Source organism: Lagopus leucura, unplaced genomic scaffold (assembly GCF_019238085.1).
Source record: "Lagopus leucura isolate 7727_CA_CO unplaced genomic scaffold, USGS_WTPT01 Super-Scaffold_741, whole genome shotgun sequence".
Taxonomy (NCBI): domain Eukaryota; kingdom Metazoa; phylum Chordata; class Aves; order Galliformes; family Phasianidae; genus Lagopus; species Lagopus leucura.
The window spans coordinates 2,874,154-2,893,363 of NW_024962256.1; the positions used below are offsets into that span (position 1 = coordinate 2,874,154).

Consider the following 19,210-nt stretch of genomic DNA (forward strand, 5'->3'; position numbering starts at 1 on the left):
CCCCCCCCCCCCCCCCCCCCCCCCCCCCCCCCCCCCCCCCCCCAATGGTTCTCTGAAGCCAGGAGTTGGACAGTGGTGACCCTTGTGGGTCCCTTTCACAGCAGGACATTTAATTAAAGAATGCACAAGTACATAATCAGATGAGCTAAACTTGCCTGTTTTTATCTCAGTTTGAATTGCTATTTAATATCACACATATTCAGATCTACAGGTGTGGTTTGTTCTTCTCTGGTGATTGCTCAATACAGACTAGATTTTAGTGCAGGGCTGTAGTGAGAGTCCCAGGGCTTCTGGACTTGGCCCAACTGTATCTCCAATAAGTTAGAGATGAGTTCAAAAAGAAAGGCAAGAGTAGTTACAAGAGGAACCCACCACCTCAGCAGCAGAACTGACAATAAACAATGGTTATTTCTTCCCTGTTACAGGTTTTGCAGGATGTCCTAATTACCTTGACATTATTAGTGCGGAAGTTGTGCTCTATCCACCCACTAAGTACAGGAAACATGCCCAGTCTGTAATTCTATCCTTCACCTCACATGCCTCTGATGAGATGGAGTCGGAAAGGAAACTAAATAGCCTGGAAAGGTTAACCAGAGACAGAGAAATTAACCCTTTCATTTTCTCACACTGGAAAGTGGATTTGGTGGGTGGTGCCGTAGAGGGAAACTGTTTACTTCCAGAATCATAGAATCAAAAGGTCTAAGAGCTATCATAGACCTAGTCTTAGCCCATAGTATAACACAAGTCTTTCAGTCTGAAATCTGATATATTATTATTTATTTGTTTGTTTGTTTTCAAGTGAGCACAGCCTATTATGCCTGCCTATGTTCTTTACGTATACTCAGAAAGCACTTAACACTTTCTTAGTATAAACTGATTGTTAGTTAACTTCTTTGTGTTGTGTTATGGGCATGAATTGTGAAGGGCTATATAGATCTGGATGTCCTGTTTGAGCTTTGAAAAGGGAAGCAATGAGAAGATACTCATTCAGGCAACAGAGGCTTCAGACAGGTTGAGTCGTCTTGTATCTGTTTCAAACGCTGCTCTAATTTGTTTCTATAGGACAATGAGGATTAGCTGAAGGTAATCTCTTTACAATGGTTAAATCAGTATAGGTGAGTCTGTTAGTATCAGGATCGTGTAAGTGTAGAAATAATTGTTTAAGTCAGAGCAAAGGGACGGGCAGAAATACTGGAGAGTGGAGTGAAATATGCTTGTAGAAATGTTTATTTCCTGTTATAGCCATCCAGCAAGAGGTAATGACCGAATGCAAATAATCTTGCACCATCTTACTTGCACACCAAGTACGTGCACACGTGAGACCCTGCACAAAAGAATTGGCTGCATATCTATTAGCTGAGCTCAGCTTTTCACTGTTCACCCATCCTGTATCCTCTGTGAAGGAAGAGGCTGGTTTATAAACTTGCTGTATTTAACTATGCCATGTCTTTTTACAAGGCACTGCGGTGTTACAAATGTTTCCCTCTCCGAGGGGTCTGGAGGGGCAGGGGTGCTTTTTGTGCTCAGCTCTGAGGATTGCCGTAGGAGGGAACTGCAATGCAGAAGGTTGGCTTTTGTGCTCACTTGTTCTGTGTGTTTCCCATTCAGACATAAAAATCACTCTGCTTGAAATTGCCCATCTGGTCTTTGTGACTGAGGACAAAGCCATAAAAAATCAGGATAGGTTCTCCTTCCCTGCCTATTCAATACCATCAGCACTGAAGGCAGGATTGATTTGCTGTAGCAGGGTAGGAAGTCGGGGGAGGGGGGGAAGAATGTAAATTCCCCGAAATAGTGGAAGTCCTGAGAACTTCAGGCCTGAAAATGTGATAATTGAGTTACTTTGGGGTTGGAGCTTTTCTCAGCAGTGACTTCACAAAATTGGATGTACATGAAATGCTCACTTTGAAATCATGAGTTGCGGTGTTTGTGCTTTGTGGGTGGTTTCCTTCTTTATTGTTGTTTTGTTTTTGCTTTTTTTTTTTTTTTAAAGAATTTTTTTTCCCCATCCCACTTGATAAGACTCATGTTTGAAAATGCAAACTCGATAGGAACAAAAGTTAACATTTCTGAGCTTCCTGAATTGCCTCTGTGATGTTTCTGTATCTCTGCTGATATTGCAAGTAAAGATGCTGAGAAACTGGGAGGAAGAAGGGGCTATCATGGTTCTATCCTTTTTCTTTTACTTGACTCCAGCTTCTCACAATCTCAGCCCTCACTATTGTGTTTTGAGAAACTTGCAGACTAAGCACCTCCGGGTGATTCAGCTGACATTTCTGTTTTCAGAACTTCTTACTAAGAAAAGGAAGGGGGTGAGGGGAAAAAAAAAAAAAAAAAAAAAAAAGAATGCAGCTCTCTGGTGGCAAACCTTTTTCAAGGACAACAGACTAATTTTGTAACGCTTTATTTGCATTTTGAATCGATTGCTCCTGTCATCAGGTGACGGGCAGAGCTGGAAGAACAGGCTCCTTCCTGCCAGTTCCTTTTGCTAATTTGACAAAGGATCTTCTGGGCTCCAAGCATGTCCTGGAGAAGCGCAGGTCATGTTTATTTTCCTGCTCCTCCCTTCCAGCAAAATGGGAATTGTAGGAACAAGTGCCAAGAAGGCTGTGGGAGGAAGGGACAAGGACTTTGCATGGTGGCTTTTTGATGGCATGGTGTGAGTGCCCCAGGATGGTTCCCTGATTGACACCTCTGGGCTGCTGCAGGGTGATGTGATGCAAGAGCGGGGCTTGGAGAAGAAATACAGGAGGTTCTGGAGGCTGACAGTACTCTCGTGAACCTGGAGAGCAGGTGTAATGGGTTTCAGCCAGAGACTAGGGAAATATATGTCAAACCAGAAAGGCCAGTTAGGATCATGGAATCATTAAGGTTGGAAAAGACCGCTAAGATCATTTAGTGCAACTGTGAACCCATCACTACCATATCCACTAACCACGTCCCCAGGTGCCACAAGAAGCTGAAGAAGAGCACAGTACAACAAAACCCAGCTCACGTTATCTTTTGTTAAAGACCAGACTACGATTTCTCTCTTTGGAGCATATTCTTGTTCTCTGCTTTTGAGCCCTTTGCTGCAGGTGTTTGAGGTGCCAGATGTGAGCGTGATTGAGTGGGGATGTTTTAGTACAGACTGAATTAAATTCTCCACTTTCCTCCCATGAACATCTCTGAGACATTTGCAGCTTTGAAATGAATTGTTATTCGAGTTCCCTCTTTATTTCTCTGGAACTCAGCAAGGGAAGGAGACTCTTTATGCTGGGAAAAATAAAGCAAAATAAATGAACTTTCCAGTAAAGCCACAAAGTGTCAAATAGTTATTAGTCACCTCAGGGCCAGAGCAGCTGGTGGCTGTTTTGGGAATGCACAAGGGATTTTCTTTTCCACAACCTGCGGTGGTTCAGTCACCTCTTGCTCGGTGCAAGGCCAGAGCTAACTGCAGGCTCCTAACTTTCTCATGTTCATCAGTCCCTGCCTCCTCCCCATCCAGCTTCCCCTTTGTTGTCATTGCTTTCCCCCCTCGGTGTCCGTCCTATTCTTAGCTCTCATTTATCGATATTGTGCTGTTATTGGGTGACCCAGAAAGATGTGCGTTGTAGGACTGGTACCACGGCAGCTGCGGGGTATGCTTTCCTGTTTTATTGACCTCTTTTCCTTCTGTGCTGTGAAAGCATACAGAAATATCACCTTTTCATTCCCCAGAGCTTTCAATCTGTGATGTTGGCAGTGCAGAAAGATCGTTTTACACCCTTTTTTGACCAGTCTGTTTTCTCCGTCGTTAGGAGAGATCATGCTGGTTAAACAGTGATGGTGAAACCAGGAGTGGATTCTCACGTCTGTTTATGATGTCTGGAGTGTACTGAACTCTGAGCAGGCTGAGCTAGCCTCTGAGCAGAAAACCAGAAATAACAGTGCATTTGTGTGCATGGCTACCCTTAGGGTGGACTAATCCCATAGGGCTCAGAAGCATGGAGGAGAATTGGAAAGCCATGACTTAATCCTCACTGAGATTGAGATGTTTTTGAATAGTAGCACAGTTCTACCACCATTTCTCGTTCACTCACTGCTGAAGTTTGCTCTCATGGCTCACAAAACTTGGGTGAACAGCAGTGGTAGTTGTTTGGGTTTTTAAAAAATATTTCTCAGCAAGGTGTAGATCTTTCTTCCTTGTTGCTGTTAACTCCTGACTAAACCAAGTGGGCACTTGGACCCCTAAGTGACTCTTGCACACTTTCTGTAGACCTCTAAGACTCATAAAAACCCTGATTAACGTGACTCTTTCATGTACGGGTATTACACCTGTCTTATCTTCCCTCTTGCATCTGTCCCACCGAGACGTGTGGCTCTGCAGTCCCTTGGCCTCCTCCTTTTGCCCTGGAGTGGGCTTGGGTGGCAAGAAAGCTGTGTGGCACCTCGGAGCCATGCCCATGGGGATGGAAAGTTGCCATTCAGTCGTCATTTGGAGGGATGCATCTTACCCAACCAGCTGAATGTGCAGTTGGAATAGGTTAATGGACATGGGTAATTGACTTTGTTGTTTTTCTAAGTGCTGCTGATGGCATTCAAAACGACCCAAAGCAGGGTGAGGTGGGATGAATGGAGTGGGGATGGACAGGAACTGGAAGTATTTGTGGTTAATGTGATAAAACAAAGTGGAAAGCCTTTGAAGACTGGCTTTGGTAAAGTGGGGATGCTTGATGATTGCATTTATCTGTAGCTCTGTTGAGAGGGATTTAAGAATGTGTTCTTCCATTATGTTGAAGGCACATTTATCCACTTCAATTTGAGCGCCAAGAATGCCAGGACTTTTTCTCACTGTTCATTCGCTGATCTTCTCTGGAGAACAGAGACATGCAGAGAACTCTTCTGAACATCCCTGCTGCTTGGGGACATGACAACTCTCCTTATTTCAAAAACCCCTAACCTAGTGAGACACTAGCAAAGCCATCACGCTTCTGAGACCTTGTTGGTGTTATTTCTGGACACTGAGCCTTTCTTTTCTTGTGTTCACACAGGATTCTTTCCCAGCCACCTGGTTGCTACAGGGGAACTAGGGGAAACTGACAAAATGGGTGATTTTTATGTTATTTAATTTTCAGTTCTGTATTCATAGTGCAAAACAGAGACAAGTCCTACCTGCTCTCTACGGACAAGTGGGTAAGCTGGTCTGGACTGGGAGCACACCTTGGCCAGGTCAGAGGTTTCTCCTCTGTGTATTACAAGAACCACTGATTTCAGGTGGAGTCAGAACATGAGTTAACTGTGCAGTGGGGAAATATCCTCAGAGCAGCTCCTTGGGGTGCTGTCGTGAGTCTTCAGTTGTGGAAAAACAGGGCAATCAGACCTGAGTTTCTAGTGCTAAGGTTGGAATGGAAAGGTGTTGCAGCAAATATGTTTTTTTTTTTTATTTCATCAAAAAAGAAGTTACTTTTGAAGGTCACCTTTTAAGAATTCCTTAGTTGTTCTTGTCCATGTGGTAGGCAAGAAGCAATGCTGTTTTCTGTGAAAACAGTTCCACAGAAAGGGAGCGCTTTGTTTTCACATATAAACAAATATATTTATACAAATCTCTCTGCTGGAAAGTCTGATTATGCTGGGCCAAGCACACCATATATTACAGAGGTATTAATTGCCTGCTCGGTTTATGCAGTCACATGTTATACACACAGTTACCCCTAGCAGTCCAACAACGGCAGTGTTTTCCATCCCAAAGTGAGCATGATGCTGGAATACCACACTGGAGAGGAACGTGTGAGGAACAGGCCTGAGCTGTGTTAAACCAATGATTTAACATGACTTAAAAAGAAAAAAGCCACCCAGGAAAACCGGATGATGACATTTGCCACCATTCAATTAAAAAGTCATTCTTTCCTGTTTTCCAGTGAGCTCTGGGCTTTCCAAGCTCACTGCTCTGTGCTGGGATGACTGACTCATGAACCTGATAGGAAAATGCACCTGTTTTTAGCCAGAGGTTAAAGCAGTTCTTTTGGTTTCTAGAGTAAACAAAGGATTTATTTCTGTCCTTAACAGCTACCCTGCGAAGCCCAGGAGCACAGGAAAGCTGGCGGGAACAGAGAGCTTTGAGCAGAGTTTGCTGAAGTCAGGAGGGCTGTGAAGTCTGTGCTAAGATGATGGTAGGTGTCAGTGGGATCTGGTCCCTGCTTTTTACTGAAGGGAAAATGGGAAATAAATTTGGTGCAGTGATTGGGTTGGGTGCTGGGTGCTCCGAAGTACTGGAAGTAAGTGAGACACATTCTTCTCTTTGTCCTGAAGTTTTCCATATGCATCTTTGGCAAAAGAGCAACTGTTTGTCACAGAGAGTGATGGGCACAGAGGCATTTGAGGCTGCAAGGCTGATTTGAGACCATAATAAGAACAGCCCTGGAAGTGGCTAGAATATTTGGAAATGGGAGAGTTGGATGTATCATGGAAGTCAAGAGGTTCGGTTAACTGAGTCCTTTATTAATCCCAAAGTGAGAAATGGGATGGCTTGATCTCTGCACAGTACTGAAAAGTGCAAAGATGACATTGGATTATTTCAGGTCAGCACTCAGGATGGTATGGGAGCAAGATGGATTTTAGTTTTTATTTAACTGGATTTAATTACATGTGTGAACTTCAAAGTGCTGAAAGCCTAATAGTTGGTGACCTAAGGTCTAATTTAAAGAAACAACAGCAGCCTAAACCTTAAGCTTGTTTGTTAGACCATATGGCATGAGTGGATTGTGTGATATTTCAAGTAAGGATGTACAGAGCAAAGTACCCTATGCATCCAAAGCATTTACCAAGATTTCCAGCTTTGCTGAGAGGAATCTGAACACTGACCTTGCCTGCCCTCCATCCATGGTGCAGGAGCTCAGCTGGGACAGATAGGAGAGAGGCTTTCTACTCTGAGAAATCTGCAGTGCCCTTAGACCACGCTCATGCTTTTGGAAGAATAGGAACACTTGAATTTTCGGTGTGAAAGATGCATGTGACAAGGAAATTCTAAATCTGTTTAAGAAGAAGAGGAGATCTTCAAAGGCTTGTTATCCTAATTTAATTTTTGTTTTGATTAGTGTTAACACATTTTGATTAGTATTGTGAAAGCTATCTATTTGCATTGCAGGCTGTGCTTGCTTTCAGAGAACACTGTTCTTGGATAAAAGCTCTCCTTGTGGCTCCTAGTGAAGCTTGTTAGAGCTACCTTTAAAAACTAGAAATGGTCATAAAAATTTGCTTCTGGAACTAAGACCTGCTGCTGCATGGCTAAATGATACGATGCTTGTGGGAGGTGTTTGAAGGGGAAACAAAGTTTTTTAAATGATTTAATTATGGAATAAGCAGAAACGTTGAGAAAGGGGAATACAACTTTGGTATGCCCCTACTTGAAGTGATTGCAGCAGTTCTGTCTGTCACAGAATGTCCATGCTGTATTGATTCACAGCCTGGTCCAGCTCAGATGAGAATGGTTGATGTAACAAATCACACCCAGAATGTTTTGTATTTCCAGTGCCTGTTTGGTGATTGGCATCCACACTGAGCAGCTGCTCCAGGTGCTTCCACTTTGAAGATGATCAGTTCCAGACCCTTGCTTTCATCTTGGTCGCATATCCGATTGAAAGGACCTTGATGCAACAGTGTCTGTTTCACATTTAAAATAGAACTGCTTAAAAGCTGCTTAAATAATTTGTATTTGTATCCAAGAATCTCAAAGCTTTGGCCATATCAGTTAGTTTTTGAGGCAACCTCATGAGGTGCTCTCATTATCTTCATTTATATAGGACTTCAATGATGCACAAAGAGTGAATGTTTTGCTTTGTGTCAGTTTTGTATCAGGTAAAGAATACCAGCCCATGCCAACCTTCATGAGTCATCCCAGCAGGCTGACAGCATCCAGCTGCTTTGTGCCTGAAGCACAAAACCCATAAAAGGCTGTGGAGTGCAGCCCAGGCACAGCATGGTGAGGAAACCTTGCTGGTGCTGACACATGGAAGGAGACAAGGAAGGGAATAAGGAATAAGGAAAACGAAGAAAGCACAGTGGCCTCAGCCTGGTGCAGCTGATGGTGTAGTGCATAAGTGACCACTCCTCTTATAGAGTAATGCAGTGTGGAAGTTTCTCCAGGAACACCAACAGAAGGAGCTAATTCTCATCTCCTGTGATGGCCTTACCGCTTTTACATAATCTGCACACACACCCCTGCCATCTCTCCAGCAGCTTCCTGCTTGAAAAAAGCTCCTTGTTCAGTATTGTTGAACTAGCATGTTCTTAATTTCCTTGTGCTTTATTATAGTTTCATAGTTTCATTTTCCATCTTCCTTAACACCCCATTTTTTTGGGAGAATTTCTTTTTTCATCCTAGAAGTGTTGCATGCTTTAATCACATTAGCTTACCTTTTCCTTACACTGAGCCTGCTGTACAGCATCTTCAAGCAGCATTACATCATCTGTAAGTGCATTACTGCTTCTAGCTGCTCACTTCAATGAATTTCCTCACTTTCATGTGGTTCCCTTTTTTAAAGGTAAACATTGAATTTGACAGTCTTATGACAAGAAGAAATTTCTTCTTAGCTACATCTTACAACAGATCCTGGCTGCCAGATGGGATGAACTTGAGTATAATTTATCCTCTTCCTGTAGATTCTCTACCTCCACAAAAAAAGAGGCATTTCAGCTAAGGCATGAAAAATGAGTGGCTGTGTGTCACGTCTTCTGAAATGCATACGGATAGAGCAACACATCGGGGCTTGCTTATGTACTTAAGGGGCTTAATTGGGGTTTCTCTGTTTTCCACTCCTCTGCCCTTTTTCTATCTTTTTTTCTTAACAGAGATTTGAAAGTTTCGACCAAATGAAGCATTCTTCCAGTTTCTTCCTTCCCCGCAGCCTTTAGTTTAAAACTCTTCTGCAATTTTAACTCTGTAACAGCCAGCTTCTTTCTATGCCTGTGGCCCACACTACGTTCCTCTGTTCCCTCACTGTAGCACTGTGTGTCATGGATGCTCCAGAGCGGCGTGGCTCTTTCCCAGGAGATAAGTGAGGGCTTTTTGCCTATACAACAGCTCTGCTAAGCTTTCCCATGCTGGGAGGGAAGGAGGGAGGAGATCCGGTTTCCTCTCTGTCCGAGCGCCAGCCCTGTGGCACTGCTGGGAACATCCGAGGGCATTGTGCAATCTGCAGAGGTGGTTCTCCGTGTAGCCTAGCAAAGCAGCGTCTGATAATGGCTCTCTCTTTGTTTGTATCACACAATCAAGCTCACGATCTCTCCAGCCCACGGTGTTCTGTCCTGCGAGGCTGAGTGCAGAGCCCTGCAGTGCTGCAGTCAGTTGCTTGCCCTGAAAGCCATGTAGGCATAGAGCACTGGAGGCCCAGAAGTGCCTACAAACTGTGAGAACTCGGAGAGAGCAGCCCTGCAGAGAAGGGCTTGGGGGTCCTGGTGGACAGGAGGCTGGATATGAGCCAGCAGCATGCTCTTGCAGCTCTGAAGGCCAACAGTATCCTGAGCTGTCAACAGAGGGGTGGCAGCAGGGAGAGGGAGGGGGTTGTGATTGTCCCCCTCTGCTCTGCCCTTGTGAGGCCCGGAGAGCTGCGGATGCCACATCCCTGGAGGTGCTCAAGGAGAAGTTGGATGGGGCCCTGGGCAGCCGAGCTTGTGGGTGGCACCCAACCCATGGCAGGGGTTGTTAGTGGATGGGCTTTCGGGTCCCTTCCAACCCAAGCTGTTCTATGGCTGTAAAAGGGCAGGCATAAGCTGTCTTGGCTTCAGTTCAGTGGAAGTGCAAGTTGCATCTTTTTCAGGAGGCATGGGAAATGCTTCTGAAGCTTAAAGACAAGCTTATCAACTTTGACTTCTAAGCAATGCCAGATTTAATTTTCCAAAGGTCACGGAGGAGTTTTCTTCTGCCATCTCCAAAGGCTGTGACAAATGTTCCCCTAACAAAGTAACAAATTGTTCAACACAATGCACTTAGTAATTACCTTGCCATAAAGGTATTTATGGCAGGTATAGTAAGATAAACCAGTTTGCTTCCTATTGTTTTTCAAAGAAAAAAAAAAAAAACGCTGTACTCATTTTGTGGTGAGTTTGAGGGATAAATATAAACTGATGTCTTCATTGAATGCTTTCATGGCTCTTAAAAGATATTTATAGGCTATCCCTGTCAAAGATCAGGAAATGCACTCATTTCAGTATTTTTGTAAAATCGTTTGAGTTGGAAGGGACCATTAAAGGTCATTCAGTCCAATTCCCTGCAATGATCAGAGGCACCTCCAGCTCTGTGGGTCTGTATCTACAGGTACATGGGTATTCTGTGTATCTATTCTGGGTAGCTATTTAAATTTTATCCAAAAATTGACCTTGAAGTATTCTATTGTTGCAAAGTCAGTTAAAGTTGTCCATAATACATGAATTCAGTACCTTTTGTGAATGTTCATTCCTGTCTGGTCTGTATTTACAGGATCCTGCACTAATCTGCCTGGTATCACTGCCTCCTGTACAGTGCTTTCATAATGCAGACACAGAGCAGCTCCTGTGGTGGGCATGGGAGCCAACCATGCAAGAAATGAAAAGCAAAGACTGTACAGTATGTTACTGAATACAGATGCAGCACGGATGTTAGCAACACAAAACTAAATCAGTCTGGCAAGAGGAAAGCCAGCCCTGGACTTGCATCAGCGGCGCTGGTCTGTGGGTTCCAAGTGTGGCATCACTGCAGAGCCGGTTGGACGAGGCTCCCTGACCTCCTCTACTTGGCAGGCTTTCCTCTGCATTTTTGGCTGAGAGACAAACTGCCCTCCCCATCCCTCCAACTGGTCCCAGTACATCCCGGTGCAGGTGTGCTGGCGGGCAGGGTGAGGAGAGATTTCATCACTCCAGCATATCCAGTACATAGGTAAGGACAATCCACACAGTGTTTTTCACCAGTGTGACATAAAAATGAGGAGAATGGGGAGAAACAGCTGCAGTGATGCAAAGGCTGTCTGTAGCTATGGAATGGGCAGGTAAGAGCATCTTTTTTGTAGAACAGGCAGTGTAACAGCTCTGGAGCGTGGATCCCAGTAGAGCACCTATTTTGGGGGGCTGTGGGCTCAGACGTAGTCCCATTCCAGAGATAGCATATCCACAAAGGATTTCCAGCTCCTGTCTGAATATCCTGGTATGCCTGTGCGAGCAGATCCTTCCTCTGAACTGCCTTTGGCTTCACAGACCTCTGGTAAGAGCGAAGATCTTGGAGGTAAAACATCAAGAAATAGGTGCAAGGAGAGGGAATCTGTGGCTCTGCCACCAAGTTCTTTTGCCATCTTGTACAGAACATTTTTCGTATCTGTGCCTACGTTTCCAATCTGTAACGTAAAAATAGCAGTGCTTCATCTCAGCCACGCACTGTAGTCCTAAAATACAAAATCTTTCATAGAAAGCCTGCTGATTACCCAGTTAATGTAGAGTCTTGCCCCATAGGGCACTTTTCCTCCTATATCTGCTTCCTCCTTTGTATGGACTTTGCAGTGGTCATCTGTAAGGTAAACTGTGAAATCTTTGTGTTATGTATGTTTGTGTCCAGCCTTGAAACGTTATTTCATTCCCTGAGGTGTGTGCTGCTGTAAGGCAAATGAAATGTCCCAGTCCCCTGTTAATTACTCATTAGGTAAGATTTAATATGTGTGTATGTGGGGCTGGCAGCCAGAAGTGGATACACAGGGATGGTCTGTGAGCCAAGCTTCTACCAGCTTTAGGGCAGGGGTGGTTGAGTAACTAGGATGAAATGAATAAAATAAAATGGTAAGACCATTAGTTCTTTGCCCCAAACTTAACCCAACACCTTTCCTTTTCGTCACAAGACCAAACTTACAGTTCACATCAGAAGGCTGGGAGACCTGGGGTAGATTCACATACCTTCACAGAACAAATCACGGGTCTGGACTGAGCCAAAGCATCACTTGGGACCCAAGTCCAGATCTCACCTGTGACTGTTAGTTCTACCTGAACTTTGATATGGTATTGAAATTGGTATGGCCTCTGGAAAAGGTTTTAGGTTCTTCTGTTCATTACAGACATGTTGTTCCCTGTTTGGTACAAAGAGTGCTGTTTTTCTGTTAGAAGATTTCCTGGTTGAGTGAGGAGGGCAGCATTAGCCATACCAATTTTGACAGAGAGCATTTGGAAATCCAGGTTGATATAGGCACGTGGTAAGGAATGGCAAGCAAGTACATGAAGGACAATAGACCAAAGGAATCAAGTGAGTGGAAAGATATCTGGCAGCTAGTAATGGGGGGCTGATGAGGCACACGCCCCTCAAGGAAAACTCTGTTCCTTTGGGAGTCCATGCCTCTGCTTGCTGATACAATAACCCGACACTGGTGGGATAAGCTGGGCTTTGAAACTTATTTAAAATGGGTCTGATGCAAAAGAGCTGTGCTCAGGGCTTTTGGGGAGCACAACTTTCCCATAGGCTGTAGCATCAGGGGTGTAACAAAGGAGAAAAAAGCCAGTTATGCTACAGCTCTCTGGGCTCTGGAAATTGTGCCATTTTTGCTTTTCCTGCTTCCCACCATCTTCTACTCGCTCTGTCTCTGTTGTTCACCCACATAATTACATAAGATATCGCCAGCTAAAGCTGCATCTGCCTCCTTAATGGATGGCTCATTATCAAGGGAGGGAAACAGAAAGGGCAAAAGCTTTTGTGTGCCAACAGCACTGCAGAGATGTTCATGTGCATTACAGGAGAAGGAAAGGGTGTAACCTGTCTGTCCTAATTTATAGCCAGATGGGCTGAAAGAGTCAAGGTGTAACGAAGGTCAGTGTGGCTGGGAATGAGGTGGAAGCAGTGCAAAGTTTCTCTATTGATGTAAAAGCAATTAATTCTCCAACAAAGTCTCTGTCTCATTGGGCAGGACAGAGCAAGGCAGTTCTGTGTTTGAGTACTCCCACAGCTTTGATCTTTTTTTCTGGAAAACTAAGCTTGTAGAGGGTGTCTGGCCTTGTGTGGGGTGATGCATTGGGCCCTGTGGGGCTGGCCCTGTGGGGTGGCAGAGCCAGAGCCAGCCTGCTGCTCTACACGCCATGCTGCTCTGGAAAAGTCTCCTCATGTTCCAGTTACTGCAGTAATGCCAACACACTGCCACAGTGCCTGGGGCCTGCTCAGGAGTGCTGTGAGATCCCTCCTCCTCATGACAATTCCCATATTGTTTTGGCCACAGGAAAGGACTTGTAGCTACAAGGAAAAATGAAAAGGCAAATGAGAGAGAACAAGGTCTATTAGAAATCCATCTCCAAAGATCCCAAGGTATGACAAATACATAACCATTTTTGATTGAAAGCAAGTCTTTAGCCCTGAACACATATACCATTCCAATCAGTATATTGTGGCAACTGACTGCAGACGGGTTTTTCTTTTATTGATGCTTAAAGCAAACAGTTGTGATGAACTCAGCACAGAGCTGTGTTAATGTCAGGTGTCTGGATGGGTTTCAGAAAAGCTGATGGCAGATAGCAGGGTATGGTTTGATCAGGAGGTGGGTTTTGCGCTGCTGCCTGTGCTGGGCAGGAGACTGGAGGGTTGTGGGGGGCTCCACCAGCCATAACATCCATGATGATTGCAACTGTAGCTTCATTTCGTCTCTCTGTCTAAGTAACCTCCTCCTTGTTTTATTTTCTTTATTTCCTCTGCGCTTCCCAAGCAGAAAATCTAAGATTCCAAGTTGCATTTTGAGAAAGCTTTAAAATGGACTTCTTCATTAGGTGAGATGACCCTGAGCATTGGTAACAAAATCTGCGGGAGGCAGGGGAGAGGGAAAGAGGAGACTGCTCAGTAGGGGGTGAGTGCTGATGACTCTAATGAAGTCACAGTATATACTCTCTTCTGCTGACTTGTGCCTCCTCTAATTACTTTCTGAATCCTAAGAAGCTGAACTATGCCTTGCCCGTTCATTATGTCCCCCACATTCACTCTCCCCAACAAGCAGTGCACTCCCCACAGTCCCTGGAGGCCTTTTGCTGCTGCTCTGGTGCACCAGGCATGTTTGCTCTGCGTGTTGATGTTTGTGTTTTCTGCGCTGCTGGTGTTTTCCAATTCCTTGGAGCAGTGAGGATGCTGCTGACTTGTCAGAATTGCTGCAGGATGCTGACTCGAGGTTACTGCCTATGGCCTCGTTACATTAACAAGGGATATTTTGAGAAATACAAAAGATTAGGTGTTTATTTTCTATGGGAGAGGGAGAGGAGAGAGAATGAATGTGTGCGAATGAATGGACTTCCCCCGCAGGTTTTATTACATCCCTCCACTGCTCAGTTAGAAATTACTGCCCAGCTCTCTCCCTGCTGTTTGCTAGATGGCCTCTGGTTTGCATTCAGGCAATGCAGCCCTTCTTGAAGAGCTCCTTATTCCTATCCTGGGGCATCTGGGTTCCTGAAGTGGGCACAGCCTTTACAGAGCTGGCAATGGGATTTGCAGCTTAGCATCATCTTAAGGCAGATGTAAGTTAGGTCTGCTCTGGTCTTGTTCCTTCCTTGAAGCCAACATTAGCACTGATGTGAGGGAAAGTGAGTCAGTTTGGAAAAATGAGTTGTCAAATAAGTAATGCTGCGAGGAAAAAAAAGAAAGTAATTATTTCCTTACATGCTTGCCTTCCAAAAGTAGCATTGCCAACTGGAGGGATGTGTGGCCATGGCTAAGGAGAGGGTGGACTCCCTCTTCCCTGCTCAGATGGGCTCTCACCCTCGAGGGAGAATATCAAAGGGGAGGATATAGCCTACAAATTCTCTATCTTAAAGAAAGGGGACCTTTGCACAGCCCACACCTCTGAATCAAAGGGAACATCTTCGTTCCCTTCCTCCCTGTTGTCAGGCTATTGGGAAGTAGTTGACACAGTCCTTATCAAAGGAAGTGTGGTCTTTTCCTCTGCTTGTCTACTCAGTGTTATTATGTCAACAGAGATCAATAAGGCGACACAAATCCTATCCTATTACAAGTATTCAGCAGCAAATGAAGCACCCTTGAGTTTAGCCTATTATCATTTCATGCAGTTTACAATTAAAGCCTTAGATAAGATTAATTGCTTTCAAGGTGAGCCTTTACTACTGTCTTCTTAGAATGGAGTCTGGATCCGGTGGAGCATGGCTTTATGTCACTGGAAGAAATCACAAACAATTCTGCAGTTGGATTGAAAGGATTTGTTTAACAGGCCTTGTGTTTCTTCTCTTAAATTTCTCTTGAGAGAAAAATAACTCCCTAGCAAAAAGCATAACCAGCACAAATAGTGAAACTGGTTAAGAATTACCTACCACTGGTTTTACTTTTAGTTGCTCCAAGTATAAATATTCTAGGCACCCTGACCTTCTTCTGAAGATGAAATGCAGCAGTACTCCAAAAGAAAGCAGATGTAAGTGCTGGATGGAGTGACTGGATTCCAGCACCTATTTCTGACAGCTCTTTTCCATACAAAAAGCTGAGAGAAGGGAGAGGACAGAGGACGGGACACTAAATTCCACCACAAAACACAGCTGCTTATTTATCTATTTGTCATTCTGCTGCAGTTGAGTGTTATACCCAGATGAAAGAAACCAGCTGGGTGCAACAAAAGCACTGGGCACTCTGCTGATGGAGGCACTGCACGGCAAATCCCAGCTTGCTACAAGGAATGGGTACAATCAGAGTTGTGTGGGATGGAGGAGATGCCACTGTGGCTCCTGCTAAAGTGATAATGGTGAAAGAATTGAGCAGGCTCTCTGGTCTGCTTCTATCTGTACACCTCAACCACAGCTTTGAGCAGAACGGATGAGTAGTATGGTTGTGCCTGGCCTTACAATGTGTGGGCCAGGAAGCATTAACTTCAGAGGTAAGTGCTAATTTTTCCCACGTGGGAAAATCACCCCTGTTTTGAGGCTTCCTACTGCCTACATTTTTCAGTCCTGTCAACTAGAAGCCTGTGCTTTTGCTATTCACTCTTAAGGATCTTAGATATTGCTCTGATTCTCAAGAAGATGGGCTTTCTGCAATACACCCTATATCACGAGATTGCGGTAGAAGTTTTGTTTAAACTACTAAATTGTAATACAGAAAAGTACACGAGTTGGGGGGAAAGTGTGCACCTCCCTCTCTGTCCTTTCCCATTCTGTGATGAGCTCTTTCCCCTTTCTGCAATGAACTCTGCTTCCTAGTTACAAGATCACTAAGCAGTTATCTTCTCTTTGCTGAAGTATCAGCAAACCCTCCTCCACAACACTGAAAATGTTTTGAATTATAAAATGAAGGGTGAGGTTTTCCAAGCGTGAGTGGGGGAGCAGAATGACTTGTCCCTAACACAATGAGAAAGGACAGGATCTCTACTTCATCAGGCAGCCCTCCTTGGGATAGCATAGCTGGGACCCTTCAGACTGTCATGCATTGGGCAGCATAGGACATCAGCTGTGGGTGCTGCTGTGCATGGTTAATGAAGGATCTGTTTCAGTGACACAGAACTCCCAAGCTGCTCAACTGTGGGCATCTGACTGCAGCTTCTTCAGATCCCACAAGTCATCCCTTCAGTTCACAGCTCTACCTGACAAGCAGCTGCAGGGCTGATAGGATTCCGTGAGGCATTGTCAGCACTGTTTTACTGCAGATTTGATTACACATCGAGCACTCACCTCGTGTAGGCTCCCCATGGCAGGAGGTGTTTGCCTCCTGGATGAGGGCTGGCGCAGCGCTGTACCATGCAGACTGGTATAGCTGAGTAAGTGGTTTGGTGTAATCCAGATCAGGATTCCTGGGAAAGCTCTCTGCTTTGTACCAAGCTTCTAGATGACTTTCAGTCAGCCATCAACCCATCCCACCATGCCACCCAAACCATTTCCCTCAGTGCCAAATCTCTACTTTTCGTGCACACCCCTGGGGATGGTGACTCCCCCACCTCCCTGTGCAGCCTATGCCACTGCCTCACTGCTCTTTCTGATGAGAAATTTTTCCTAATGTCCAACCTGATATTGCTAAACTAAGGTTATGCAGGATAACAAGAATAGGTCATACAAAACAACAAGATAAAAATGATGGTAGCTGTAACACGTTTGATGGTGAAGGAGATTTTAAATAGTCCAGATATAAAGCATATCCTTGGGGCGCTGGCAAGGATGCAAACTTCTCTCCCACACAACCTCAGTCACTCTTGGAAAGCCAAGTTCTGGAATTTTGAAAGGCAAAATATTACAGCAACAGCAACAACAAACATGCGAATCAGATGTTAAATGACTGCTAATGATCTTATCAATGTGTTGTGTAAACAGGAGGAAGAGGACAGACAGAAACATTCAACATTCTTCAGGGTTTTGCAGGGAGGTTTCAGTTTTATAATGGCTTTGTGGTGTTCAGGGGAGGCGGGCACATGGATTCTTGCAGTACAAAAGAAGCCAACATAAGAATCAAGTAGCAAGATCCTGTGGGAAGTTAGGGTTTTTGTCTAGACAGCTAATTACAGCTTTTTGCAGAACCCAAATGCCTGAGAGCACCTACAGCAGATTGCAGCGTTGGTGGGCATCCTAGTGAGGTTCCCATGGGGTGGTCGTACACTCATGCTATTGCACTGTGTCCCTCCTGCAGGCCATGATGGGGTGAGTGGGGAAGTGACAATCACGTGGATGTGTTATTTTCTCACCGCACTGCAAGTCTCCCTGTAGACCCTTCCATCCAATTATTCAAGCCTGCTCCCTAGCATTAAGATTTTCAGGCCTTTTCCCCACTGACTCTTCTCTTTCACATTCTAAAAGCAATAAAGGTGTTGTTTTATTTTGATGAAGACACGACGAGGTTTGGAAAAAAACTTGGCATTTGTCAGCGCGACTTCATTTTACAGCTGTTCCTGAGCTGTAGTCTTTCTACCTGGTTGATGGATTCTAATTAAATTGTTTAGCTGACAGTTATTGGTTTTATGTAGGGATATGCTGAGCCCATGGAAAATTTGAATGTTGACAAAGGTCAGCAGAGAATCACTGACTTGCTAGGCATGCCACATACAGCACTCAAGTATACATATTAAGTAATGCGAGTCATTTTGTAGAAATGAGGTTGCTTTTCTGTATTTGGCTGCTTGCTTTCTTCTGTTTTCAAGAGCAAAGCACATCTCATTTGCTGCAGAAAACAAAAGCTTGTTGGGATCATTACAGCTAGTACTACATCCAGGCTGCTCTTCAACCATGTTTCCTTTCAAGATGAAGCTGGTTCCAGAGGGTACGCTGGCCCTGGGCCCTGATCTTCTTCCTGTGGTTGTAGCCTGTGCTGTGACCTCAGCAATGAAATTACTGGAGGGTTTTTTGAATGTTTTAACTTGGCTTTGCAGAGCTTCCCATCCTAGCAAGTCAAAACAGAGCATCGTACACCTGCTGTAGGGAACCTGCTTTGGCAGGGGGGTTGGACTCGATGATCTCTGGAGGTCCCTTCCAACCCCTACAATTCTGTGATTCTGTGATCATTTGCTGGACTGGTGAGCTGAAGAGGGATTTGGAAGCCCCAGAGCCAACACAAAGGAGACAATAGGAATCTTACTCTAGAGCTGGGGATGCAGATGGGCACAAGCAGGGATGGAAGAAGGGAGAGCTTTTCCTGCTATCAGTTGCAGCAGACTGTGGGGTGGGCTCCTAATGGTACTTCATTTCTGCATGCTGTTGGGGCTGAAAATAGCCCTACTTAAAAAAAACAGGTTGTGGTTTGGTGTTGGGTGGATTTCGTGAGTGCAGCTCCCAAGCCCGGCCCCACCACCACTTGCAGGAAAAGTGATCTGGGGATGGGGCAAGCAGCAGGGGAGGGAGCCAGCAAGGGATGTGCTGAGCTGCTGGGGGATTCTTCAAGCCCTGTATGAATAAGGTGTGACACGTTGTACAGCTTGATTCTTGCTTTCTTTTCCTGCTACATCAGTATGTTGCCTGCCTTGCCCTGCTCTTACCAGTAGAGATGTGGTAGCCCATTGGTCTTCCTGCTAACGTGAGAGCAAGTTTAGCTTTCATTTCTCTGCTGGTTGCTGTGATGAGAAGCCCCCAAAATCTTTCAGTTGCAGCCATCATGTAAATCCAGGCCTTGATGCAACTGAAGATATTTGGCCCTCCTTGTAATGCAGCTTTATTTTGGTCCTGAGTGGCTCAAGGTACCAAACCCTCACTGCAGTTTAAGGACTAAGGATCTCACACCATTTTTAGTGGTATATGGATGCTTTGAACAGAGCGTTGGAGAATTTTTGGTGTTCTTAAAGACAACCTGAGGTCAGAAACA

The 19,210-nt window shown here is 44.8% G+C and overlaps 1 long non-coding RNA gene across 2 annotated transcripts in view; it reads left to right on the forward strand.

The window, feature by feature from the left end:
- Positions 1–11,852, forward strand: part of LOC122175827 — a 14,986-nt gene extending 3,134 nt beyond the window's left edge. For both annotated transcript variants that reach the window (XR_006177512.1, XR_006177511.1), the window contains exons 2-3: positions 6,028–6,131; positions 10,436–11,852. This is a non-coding gene — a long non-coding RNA (uncharacterized LOC122175827). The remainder of the gene's footprint in view (positions 1–6,027; positions 6,132–10,435) is intronic.
- The last annotated feature ends 7,358 nt before the right edge of the window (positions 11,853–19,210 follow it).